General features: G+C 41.7%; 1 pseudogene across 1 annotated transcript; it reads right to left on the bottom strand.

Annotated features, from left to right (window-relative positions):
- Window positions 1-625: 625 nt before the first annotated feature.
- On the bottom strand, window positions 626-7,578 carry LOC308495731 (transcription initiation factor TFIID subunit 8-like; annotated as a pseudogene). Its single transcript has 3 exons — window positions 7,205-7,578; window positions 1,435-1,444; window positions 626-926 (listed from the first exon to the last, which is right to left on the bottom strand). The product of its transcript is annotated as a transcription initiation factor TFIID subunit 8-like (transcript).
- Between the last annotated feature and the right edge of the window lie 4,380 nt (window positions 7,579-11,958).

The following is an 11,958-nucleotide window of genomic DNA, read 5'->3' as shown; positions in this document are numbered from 1 at the left end:
AGATGCTCATGAGAATCAACACGGCCCTTACACATCACTCTCCTCCACATTTCCTATCTGCTCAGGCCCCCTGACTCCTGCCAGCGTCGATCAAGGAGTGTGATGTGTGGGCCTCCTGCTTCCAACGTGGTGCGGGAGGACCAAGTTACCATTGGTCAGCTCAACAGGGCACCTGGAGCCCAGATAAGGACAGGAACAAGAAGGAGGTCCTAGGAAGATAAATTGGTGCCACAGATTGTCTGAATGTCAATCAAAGGGATCTGGATATTCTGAAATAGAAACTAGGCAAACAGTCTTTCTCTCCTGCCATCTCCCCGGCCTTCCAAGTTCCAAAGGAATCAAGTCCTGTGACAACAGATGAAGTCACCAGTTGTTCCCATGCCCCGTAGGATGGCCTGCTTGACTCAGAAAGCCTCTTTATTACTATCGTGTCTTACTCAACCCAAACATCCAGTGAAAATAGGTAACCTTAATATAGAGTTTGCTATTAAAATCATGCCAGGTCACACCCAGGCAGCCTCGGCTGGACCACAAGGAAGCCACACTCTCTTCTTCTTCGAATGGCTTTAACTCCCCCAGGAAGGTGGTGTCCACGTCTCTGTACAAGGCAGGCTTCCTTTTCAGCTCAGGAGAGGGACTCCTGCCTGCGGATCTTGGATTTCTTCACAGGTTGCTGGCAGGCATTATTGATGATGTTCTCCTCTCCATTCCGGCTTCCTGGCAAGGAGGGGTTCTGCTGCACGACAGAGTTGTTCTCCTTCTCAGCTCCAGAATCATCCGTGCTGATATGAAGAGGGAGGTTCTCGGTGTCTGTCTGTTCATCCTACTCTGAGGAATCTGTCTCTAGCTGTCAGGTAGGGGATGGTGAAAGGTCCAACAGCAATCAATGGAAACATGCTGACATCATCTTTGAAAAGACTCTGGGCCTGTAAAAAAAAAATGGCGGCGTGAGGTGAGCCTCTGTAACGCTCCCCTGGAATTTACAACGAATCGGACAACAATAACTCCACAAAGGACTCCTTGCACAGCAGACAGGCAAGTCGAAGAGGCCGACTACTGAATTCACCTCCAGGTGGGTGAATCGCGCGAGCGGGGGAGGAGGGAGAGGAGAAGTGCGGAGACGGAGCCGCGTGGGCGCAGGACACAGACCTAGCTCAGTGCTCGGAGCCCGCTGCGCCCGGATCTTGCGCAGCTGCTGCGGGAGAGGGAAGGACTCGGACTGCTAGGGCTCCGCTTACGGCCCACAGGGCTGAGGGGGCAGCATACAAAACCGCTGAACCCAACGCTCGCTCACGGCAGACCTCAGAGCAAAGACTGAGGGAAGAGGGCTGAAATCGGTGGTTTAAGCCCTCACTGCCGAGCGGAGAACGGAAGCCCTAGGCACGGAGACTAGCCGCCCCCTCCCTACCCTCCCAGAGCTCGCCCCTCCCCCACCTGCCCGGTGCTAGAAGCGATAAAGTAGCAGTGTCGGATCAAAGGACAGAATATTTGCTGCTCTGAGAACTGTGGACCGCAGACACAGATTCGCAGCTCAACTAGTTCCGGCAAAGGGGAGGGAGCTGTGGAAGCAGGACTGGCTGTGGTGGTGGTCGCCGCCATTGCTCTGGGCCACCTCTCACAACTCACCCCGCCCCTGGCCCCACCTATCTGGGCGGATCCCTGCAGGAGTAAACAGAACTGCTGAAACAAACGGGCTCTGAATCTGGTGCAGAAAGAGCTTTGGAACTCCAAAAGCTCTTCGCATACCTATCAACCTGTTGCAGAAGACACTCCTGTAGATGTCTAGGAAGAGAAATAGTAAATCAGTGATTGCCATGAATAACCAAGGCAACAAGATAGCTCAGAAAGAAAGTGAAAAGTCTCCAGAAAAGGAACTTAGAGATATGGACCTTTGTGATTTAAATGACAGAGAATTCAAGATCGCAATTCTGAAAAAGCTGAACGAGATGCAAGAAAACACAGAAAGGCAGTTTAATGAACTCAGAAACACAATCAAAGAACACCATGAGCATTTTACAAAAGAGATTGAAATCTTGAAAAAGAACCAAATAGAATTTCTGGAGATTAAGAACTCAATAGAAGAAATTAACAATAAAATATCCAGCTTAGGTAGTAGAGTTGACCAGATGGAGGAAAGAATCAGTGACATCGAAGATAGGAACCTGGAATTTACACAGAGGGAAGAAGAAAGAGACTTGAGACTTAAAAGAAATGAAAGAACTCTACAAGAACTTTCTGACTCCATCAGAAAGAGCAATATAAGAATAATGGGCATACCAGAAGGAGAAGAAAGAGGGAAGGGAACAGAGAATATATTCAAACAAATCGTCGATGAGAACTTCCCAAACTTGTGGACAGAACTGGATCCTCGAATCCAAGAAGCAAATAGAACACCTAATTACCTCAATCCCAACAGGCCTTCACCAAGGCACATTGTATTGAAGCTGTCTAAAATCAATGACAAAGAAAGAATCCTCAAGGCAGCCAGGGAAAAGAAGACGGTAACTTACAAAGGAAAGCCCATTAGATTATCATCAGATTTTTCAGCAGAAACTCTACAAGCTAGGAGGGAATGGAACCAAATATTCAAACTATTGAAAGAGAGAAATCATGAGCCAAGAATAATATATCCAGCAAAGATCTCCTTTAGATATGAAGGAGGAATAAAGACCTTTCCAGACATCCAGAAGCTGAGGGAATTTTCTAATACACGACCTGCACTACAAGAAATACTAAAGGAGGCTATTAAACCACCATCAACAGGGACAACTTGTGGCAACCAAAACATAAAAAGGGGGAGCGTAAAGGCCTGAACTGCAATATGGGAATAGAGAAAGTAAGCATACTGAAGAAACTGGAATACTCTAAATATCAAACTTTCTTTTACATAAACTCAAGGGTAACCACTCAAAAAACATCCAAATCTGAAATATATACTGTAATAAAAGAAGAAACAGAGGGAAACATCATAGAATACCACCACACAGAAATAACAGACAACAACAAAAAGGCAAAGAAACAATGGAGACACAGCCTTACCAGAAAACTAAAGACAGAATGACAGGAAATCCTCACATATCAATAATCACCCTAAATGTAAATGGACTGAACTCACCAATAAAGAGACACAGAGTAGCAGATTGGATCAAAAAACTAAACCCAACCATATGCTGCCTACAAGAGACACATCTCAGCTACAAGGACAAGCATAGACTCAAAGTGAAAGTGTGGAAATTGACACTTCAAGCAAATGGTACCCAGAAAAAATCAGGTGTAGCCATAATGATTTCCGATGAAACAGACTTCAGGGTGAAAAAGATAACAAGAGACAAAGATGGACATTTCATAATGGTAAAGGGGACTATACAACAAGAAGACATAACAGTCATCAATATTTATGCCCCCAATCAGGGAGCACCGAAATATACCAAGCAACTACTAACAGAACTAAAGGGAGAAATTGACCAAAACACAATTATACTAGGGGACTTAAACACATCATTGACAGCTATGGATAGATCATCCAAACAGAAGATAAATAACGAAATCGCAGCCCTAAATGACACATTAGAGGAATTGGACATAATTGACATATATAGAGCACTTCATCCTAAAACATCAGACTATACATTCTTTTCTAGTGTACATGGAACATTCTCAAGGATAGACCATATATTGGGACACAAAATCAGCCTCAGCAAATTTAAGAAGATTGAAATCATACCAAGCATATTCTCTGATCACAAAGCTTTGAAATTGGATATCAACTGCAAAAAGAAAGCAGGAAAAAACACAAATACATGGAGATTAAACAACATACTTTTAAAGAACGACTGGGTCAAAGAAGAAATTAGAGGAGAGCTCAAAAGATACATAGAAACAAATGACAATGAAAATACATCCTATCAAAATTTTTGGGATGCCGCGAAAGCAGTTTTAAGAGGAAAATTTATATCATTACAGGCCTATCTCAAGAAACAAGAAAAATCCCAAATAAATAACCTCATGTTACACCTTAAAACACTAGAAAAAGAAGAACAAGCGAAACCCAAGGTCAGCAGAAGAAAGGAAATAACAAAAATCAGAGCAGAACTAAATGAAATAGAGAACAAAAAGACAATAGAAAAAATTAATGTGACAAAAAGCTGGTTCTTTTAAAAGATTAACAAAATCGACAAACCCTTGGCTAGACTCACTAAGATAAAAAGAGAGAAGACACTAATTAACAAAATCAGAAATGAAAAAGGGGAAGTTATCACGGACACCACAGAAATACAAAGGATTATCCAAGAATACTATGAAGGACTATATGCCACCAAATTTAATAACTTAGAAGAAATGGACAAGTTCTTAGAAACATATAGCCTTCCAAGGCTGAATCATGAAGAACTGGAAAATCTTAACAGGCCGATCACCAGTAAGGAAATTGAATCAGTCATCAAAAACCTTCCCAAAATCAAAAGTCCTGGACCAGATGGCTTCACCAGTGAATTCTACCAAACCTTCAAAGAGGATCTAATACCAATCCTGCTCAAACTCTTCCAAAAAATTGAAGAAGAGTCAGTACTCCCTAACTCATTTTATGAGGCCAACATTACCCTGATACCAAAACCTGGTAAGGACAACACAAAAAAAGAAAACTACAGACCTATATCTCTGATGAATACAGATGCTAAAATCCTAAACAAAATTCTAGCAAATCGAATACAACAATGCATTAAAAAGATTATTCATCACGACCAAGTGGGGTTCATCCCCGGGGCACAAGGATGGTTCAACATTCGCAAATCCATCAATGTGATACATCACATAAACAAAATAAAGGACAAAAATCATATGATTCTATCAATTGATGCAGAAAAAGCATTTGATAAGATACAACATCCATTTATGATTAAAACACTTACTAAAATTGGTATAGAAGGAAAATACCTCAACATAATAAAGGCCATATACGACAAGCCCTCAGCTAACCTCATAATTAATGGGGAAAAGCTGAAGCCCTTTGCTCTACGTTCAGGAACACGACAAGGTTGTCCCCTATCACCTCTGCTTTTCAACATAGTGTTGGAAGTCCTCGCCAGAGCTATCAGGCAAGAGAAAGAAATAAAAGGCATCCAAATTGGGAATGAAGAAGTTAAATTGTCACTCTTTGCAGATGACATGATGCTATACATAGAAAACCCTAAAGACTCCACCAAAAAGCTATTAGAAACAATCAATGAATATAGTAAAGTTGCTGGCTACAAAATCAACGTACAAAAGTCCATTGCTTTCCTATATACCAACAATGAAATCTCAGAAAAAGAGATAGAAAAAACAATTCCTTTTGCAATTGCAGCAAAAAGAATAAAATACCTAGGAATAAACTTAACCAAGGATGTGAAGGATTTATATGCTGAAAACTATAAGACATTTTTGAAAGAAATTGAAGAAGACACAAAGAAATGGAAAGACATTCCGTGCTCATGGATTGGAAGAATCAACATAGTTAAAATGGCCATATTACCCAAAGCCATATACAGATTTAATGCAATCCCCATTAAAATCCCAATGGCATTTTTTAAAGAAATAGAACAAAAAATCATCAGATTTGTTTGGAACCACAAAAGACCCCGAATAGCCAAAGCAATATTAAAAAAAAAGAACAATACTGGAGGTATCACACTCCCTGATTTTTCCTTGTACTACAGGGCTACAATAATCAAAACAGCTTGGTATTGGCGGAAAAACAGACACATAGACCAATGGAATAGAATTGAGAACCCAGAAATAAAACCATATAAATATGGACAGATAATTTTTGACAAAGAAGCTAAAAACATACGATGGAGGAAAGACAGCCTCTTCAATAAATGGTGCTGGCAGAATTGGATAGCTACGTGCAAAAGAATGAAACTGGACTGCTATCTGTCACCATGTACCAAAATTAATTCAAAATGGATCAAAGACTTAAGCATAAGACCTGACACAATAAACTGCATCGAAGAAAACATAGGTACTAAACTTATGGATCTTGGGTTCAAAGAGCATTTTATGAATTTGACTCCAAAGGCAATGGAAGTAAAAACTAAAATAAACAAATGGGATTATATGAAATTGAAAAGCTTCTGCACAGCAAAAGAAACTATTGACAAAATAATGAGGCAACCAACTGAATGGGAGAAGATTTTCGCAAACAGTTCCTCTGATAAGGGGCTAATATCCAAAATATACAAGGAACTCATGAAACTCAACAACAAAAAAACAAACAACCCAATTGAAAAATGGACAGAGGACCTGAAGAGACATTTCTCCAAAGAGGATATACAAATGGCAAATAGACATATGAAAAAATGCTCAACATCGCTAATCATCAGAGAAATGCAAATGAAAACCACAATGAGATATCACCTCACCCCAGTCAGAATGGCTTTCATCAACAAAACAAATAGTAACAAGTGTTGGAGAGGCTGTGGAGAAAAAGGAACTCTCATACACTGTTGGTGGGAATGCAGACTGGTGCAGCCGCTATGGAAGGCAGTGTGGAGGTTCCTCAAGAAATTACGAATAGAATTACCATATGACCCAGCAATCGCTCTCCTGGGTATCTACCCCAAAAATATAAAAGCATTTCTCTATAGAGACACGTGTACGCCAATGTTCATTGCAGCTTTGTTTACGGTGGCCAAGACATGGAAACAACCAAAATGTCCTTCGATAGATGAATGGATAAAGAAGTTGTGGTACATATACACAATGGAATACTATTCGGCGTTAAGGAAAGATGATATAGGAACATTTGTGACAACATGGATGGATCTCGAGAGAATAATGCTAAGTGAAACAAGTCAGACAGAAAAAGCAGAGAACCCTATGATTTCACTGATATGTGGTATATAAACCAAAAAGAACAAGACAAACAAATGAGAAACAAAAACTTATAGACACAGACAATAATTTAGTGGTTACCAGAGGGTAAGGGGGTGGGGGGTGGGTGATGAGGGTAAAGGGGATCAAATATATGGTGATGGAAGGAGAACTGACTCTGGGTGGTGAACACACAATGGGATTTATAGACGATATAATACAGAATTGTACACCTGAAATCTATGTAAATTTACTAACAATTATCACCCCAATAAAATTAATTAAAAAAAAAATAAAAAAAAAAAATAAAAAAAAAATAAAAAAAAAAAAAAAAAGAAAAGACTCTGGGTCTTGCCTGTCTTGAATGCCGGTGAGTGCCGGCTCTACATCTCATTTCTGGGATGCAGCCTTCTCCCGCAGGACCTGGTAGTCCCATAGAGGCTCCTGGCACATTGGAGTTTTGATGTATGTATGGGGGTCAGGGAACTCTGGAAAATGGCTGGGGGTGTGCAGTGGGAGGGGTCGGTTCTGCCCTGCAATCAGGGCCTTGGGCGTCACCGGATGATTGGTCACTAGAGAGGCAGTGATGACCCTTTTGCATAAGCAGGAAACGTGTCCACATTGGAACATATATCAGCAAGTGTGACCACGATACCTGCCAGCGTGGGCTGGGTCCTGGCTGTGTGCTCACAGTGACTTGGCACTCCTCCCAATTTCTGAAATGTCGTTCTATGAGGTGCAAATTATCATCCCATTTCACGAATGAGGAAATTAAGGTTCAGGATGTTTAGTGCCTTGCCCAAAGTATTTATTTTCCTTTCTTTATCTTTAAAATGTAAAAATAAAAGGGGATCAGAATAATCTTAAGAAAATGGAAAAAAAAATTCTCAATATGCCTAAAATCAGTATAGTGTGATTTTATTGCAAATGTAGCAATGAAACATCTGAAAGAATTTCTATTACATATATAAAGTTATTATATACAAGCAGCACTTAGCTATTTTCCTGTCACAATCCTGAGGGTAGCTTCTGTCAATTTTTACTGAGGGCAAAATTTATTCCATGGAAGGAATGTGTTCCCCTGAAGGGCAGCAAACAAGAAGGAAGTAATCTTTTGGAGACATATGGAGAATTTTTTTGTGCATTAAGAAATAATTATTGGTAAGAGCAAAGAATTCAGAAAACTTACTAGCTTCAAACCCAATGTTCATGATATTTTATTGCTGATTTAGAGGTAATACCATCACTCAGAAATGTGACAGAGAGAGAAGGAAGAAAGGGAAGAAGAAAGTTACTATTATACTACTACCATTGCCTAAATGGCTTCATAAAACCAATGTAAACTTTTCAAAACATAGTTTTTTTTAAATCTCTCACTCTTTGGGTTGAAAAATACCATCTCTTGAAAGTGACAATGACTGTCATCGTTCGTTAAACCCTGAGTTCCTATTAGTACCTTGTAGTGTCTCTCCACACACTGTACGCATAGCTGGGTGTTGACCAAATCGTAACAACTCGATGAAATTCACCTTGTGAAGAATCTGAGCTATTTCAGAGGCTACACAATAAGCTGAGAAAGATCATTCATTCCAGGGGATTTATATTTCCTGAGAATTAAAAAGGATGTTAGCAACTTCTTGCATGTAAAGGAAATTTTGAATATATTTTATTCTTAGTATTTTCCTAAATTTGAAAGTTTTCCATTTAGGAGAAAGTTTATGGCTCTATCCTGATGTTCATCCACGATGTCTATAATCTCTATGACTTTGCATTTCATTATTTATTTTTAAGTTGTTTTTTTAAGTAATCTTCTCATAGCTCCCGAGACGTGCAGTTTTGATACCGTGCATGCCCTTTGCACATGCTTCTTTATCTAACTGAAAAGTGTGTTCAAATCTCTGTAGCAGAATCCTAACAGGATGTCTCTGGTAGACCTTAAACCACAGAGAAATAGGGTACATGAATTAAGAAAACTGAATTCAAATACTAAATTTGAAAGTGGAGTCTTCACACTATCTACCAGCATGAGGTTTTCATCAGTATTAGAAGCACAGGTCTCCCTGCTCCTTTGTATCCAACTTCCCCAGGTCTCACACACACAGTCTCGTGGAGCCCTATGTGGATAAAAGCCCTTCCCATGTGCCTCCTGGATTTACACTGAATGGGGGATGAACAGATTGTGCCATTAAGTTAACTGTGTTCATTATGAGAACTCCAAAATAAAGGCTGTCTCCATGAGCCAGTGCAAAAGCTTATTGTTAAGTCGTGTTTGCTTACAGTAGTAACCTCTTTGAAATGCTAGATAGTCATAAGTGTGCTCTAGGTGGGGGCAGGAAGGTGGCAGAGTGGAGCTCCTTGTCCTGTCACCAGATTGTGCAGGACCCTGGATGTGAAAGACCTGGGAGATGAACTTCTCGAAGACATTCAGTGGTCAAGTCCACACTCCCGAACAGCATTCTCATCCGCAGGACAAGATGCTGATGTGCAGCTTTTTAAGAGAATGAGGACTAGATACTGTGGGAAGCATCAGGTTAGAAGGCACAATCACACTTCTGTTTGGAGGTAGTGCCATGGACTGAATATCTCCAGCTCTGGTGCTGGCCCCTCTTCTCTGAAATGGGGTGATCACGAAGGACCCTTCAAGCTGGTGCCTTCACTTCCAAGAGCTCACCACGACAGTGCCCTTGGGTTGCCTCCTGGAGCCTGACGCCTTGCTCTCACCCATAACGTTTGCAGTAGCCTACCTGGTCTCTAGTCTAGCTATTTTACAGACTGGAAAAACTCGGATACAAACTAGCAAAAAGAGGTGAATGCTGGCAGATGGCTCCTGTGGAGCTGTTCTGATCCCTGTTTCAGAGAAGTCATCTGCATGTCATGACTCTCAGTCGTTTTAAGCTGATAATCAGCCACAGAGGCAGAACACAGCGCACAGAAATGCTGCTATTCCTTGTTTCATATGACTTTCACTGTAGGCTAAACGAAGGCACTAAATGGTGAGTGAATTTTTTTCTTTGCTGCTCTCCTTTCCTGGGGAACACAGTGTCATCATTAACACTGATGGATTAACACTGATAGGAGCTTTACAAGGTTGGACAACTAAATTCCCAAATTTGTTGCAACGATGTTGCTAACTTTTTTTGATATCAGAGGGATTATTCAATATGAATTTGTACCAACTGGACAAACAGTTAACCAAATTTACTATTTGGAAGTGCTGAAAAGGCTGCATGAAAAAGTTAGATTCCCTGACCTTTTCGCCAACAATTAATTCATGGTTCTTGCATCAGGACAATGCACCACCTCACACGGCACTGTCTGTGAGGGAGTTTTTAGCCAGTAAACAAATACCTGTATTGGAACACCCTCCCTACTCACCTGATCTGGCCCCCAATGACTTCTTTCTTTACCCGAAGATAAAGGAAATATTGGAAGGAAGACATTTTGATGACATTCAGGACATAAAGGGTAATATGATGACAGCTCTGATGGCCATTCCAGAAAAAGAGTTCCAAAACTGCTTTGAAGGGTGGACTAGGCACTGGCGTTGGTGCATAGCTTCCCAAGGGGAGTACTTTGAAGGTGGCCATGGTGATATCCAGCAGTGAGGTATGTAGCACTTGTTCCAAGACGAGTTTGCAAACTTAATTGTCAGACTTCATATGGCAGTTGCCAACTACAAAGCACTAATGTGTTTTTATTCTTTTATTTCCTTTTTATTCTTTCCAACTTCACAAACACATTGTGCTTAATTCCCTGGATTTGATATTTCTTTAAGGTCTGTTCTTAACTGGATGCATTCATCCTGCCTCTGAAGGGGAGACTTATCCAAGCTTCCAGGTGACGTCACTGAAGACCAAGCGGCCTTAGCACATATTGGGTTAAAGGAATAAGAGGAAGTCCCACTTCAGAATGATGGCCTGGGGATCACTGTGAGTCCAGACCCAGTAAGACAACCATAACTGGTAAAAAAATAATAATAATTAACAAACAAACAACACTTAAACTCTCTGGAAATTGTCCAAAGGTCAATACAGCAAATGAGGAAACAAGACAATCTACTAAAGCTTAGTAAGTCAATGAGAGCCTGGTCGGCCTGGAGCCACGACTTCTCCCCAAGTGCCCCCTTCCCAGCTGAGCGTGACAGAAGCTCCGCTCCCAGTGGGAAGAAGGGACAATAAAATGGGACCCGTCTCTGATCAGCTCCCAATCAAAGGATATGGAATCCCACAAGGAGGGGCAGACCGCCAGCATTTCTCATCTTCTCACTCTCGGCTGAGAGGTAGAGGCTTCCTTCCCCCACCCACCCACACATGGGGTGGAAGCTCTACTCCAGGTCAAGAGCAGTAGGGTACTGGCAGTCTTTGTCCCTGTACACTCGCAAGACAGGTTCCAGGCCAGGAGAGAGAGGCCAGCAAAGCAAGATGCCACTTTGAGATCAGAAAGCTCTAATGCTCTCCCTAAAAGTACTGACTATATTTGAAACAGAGTCTGGGAAAGTTGAAGCCCAAGGGTATTCTTGAAAACAATGGTGATTTTGGTGGTAAGCAATTAAGGAGAGGCTTGGAGCTCAATGAGAACAATAAGATAAACCATATACAGGTGAGTTGACAGTGAGAACTGATAAAAAACACTGTCTTCATAAAGTATCTGTGGGGACAGAGCCCCAGAGAGCAGTGTGGGGACAGAGCCCCAGAAAGCAGTTTCCAGGCTCTCGGCCTCATGTGGAGAGGTGCTGGCTCAGATAGTGGATGGCCGTCAGCTGTGGCCATTAAGCCATTGGTCACTGATATAACTGCCGCGGTTACGGAGGGGAGCCGAGGAGAGTGAAGGAGGAGACTGAAGGAGAGTAAGGAGAGTCGAGGAGAGTCGGTCGGTTGGCAGCAAAGCAGACAGCAGGTCGCACGTCGTGTAAACCCAGCCTCCAGTGAGACCATAGTGGTATGACTTCCCTACCTATGGCTCCGTGGGTGTTCCTTTTTGGCCTAGCCATATCCTGCGTTCTTGTGGGGACAAAGACCCAAAAAGCAGTTTCCAGGCTCTCGGCCTCACATAGAAAGGTGCTGGCTCGGGTAGTAAATGGTCATCACCTGTGATCAGATGGCCAGCAGC

The sequence above is a fragment of the Rhinolophus hipposideros genome, assembly GCF_964194185.1.
Source record: "Rhinolophus hipposideros genome assembly, contig: HAP1_SCAFFOLD_790, whole genome shotgun sequence".
Classification (NCBI taxonomy): domain Eukaryota; kingdom Metazoa; phylum Chordata; class Mammalia; order Chiroptera; family Rhinolophidae; genus Rhinolophus; species Rhinolophus hipposideros.
The sequence above is the reverse complement of the archived record's forward strand: the minus strand, read 5'-3'. Positions and strand labels throughout refer to the sequence as shown.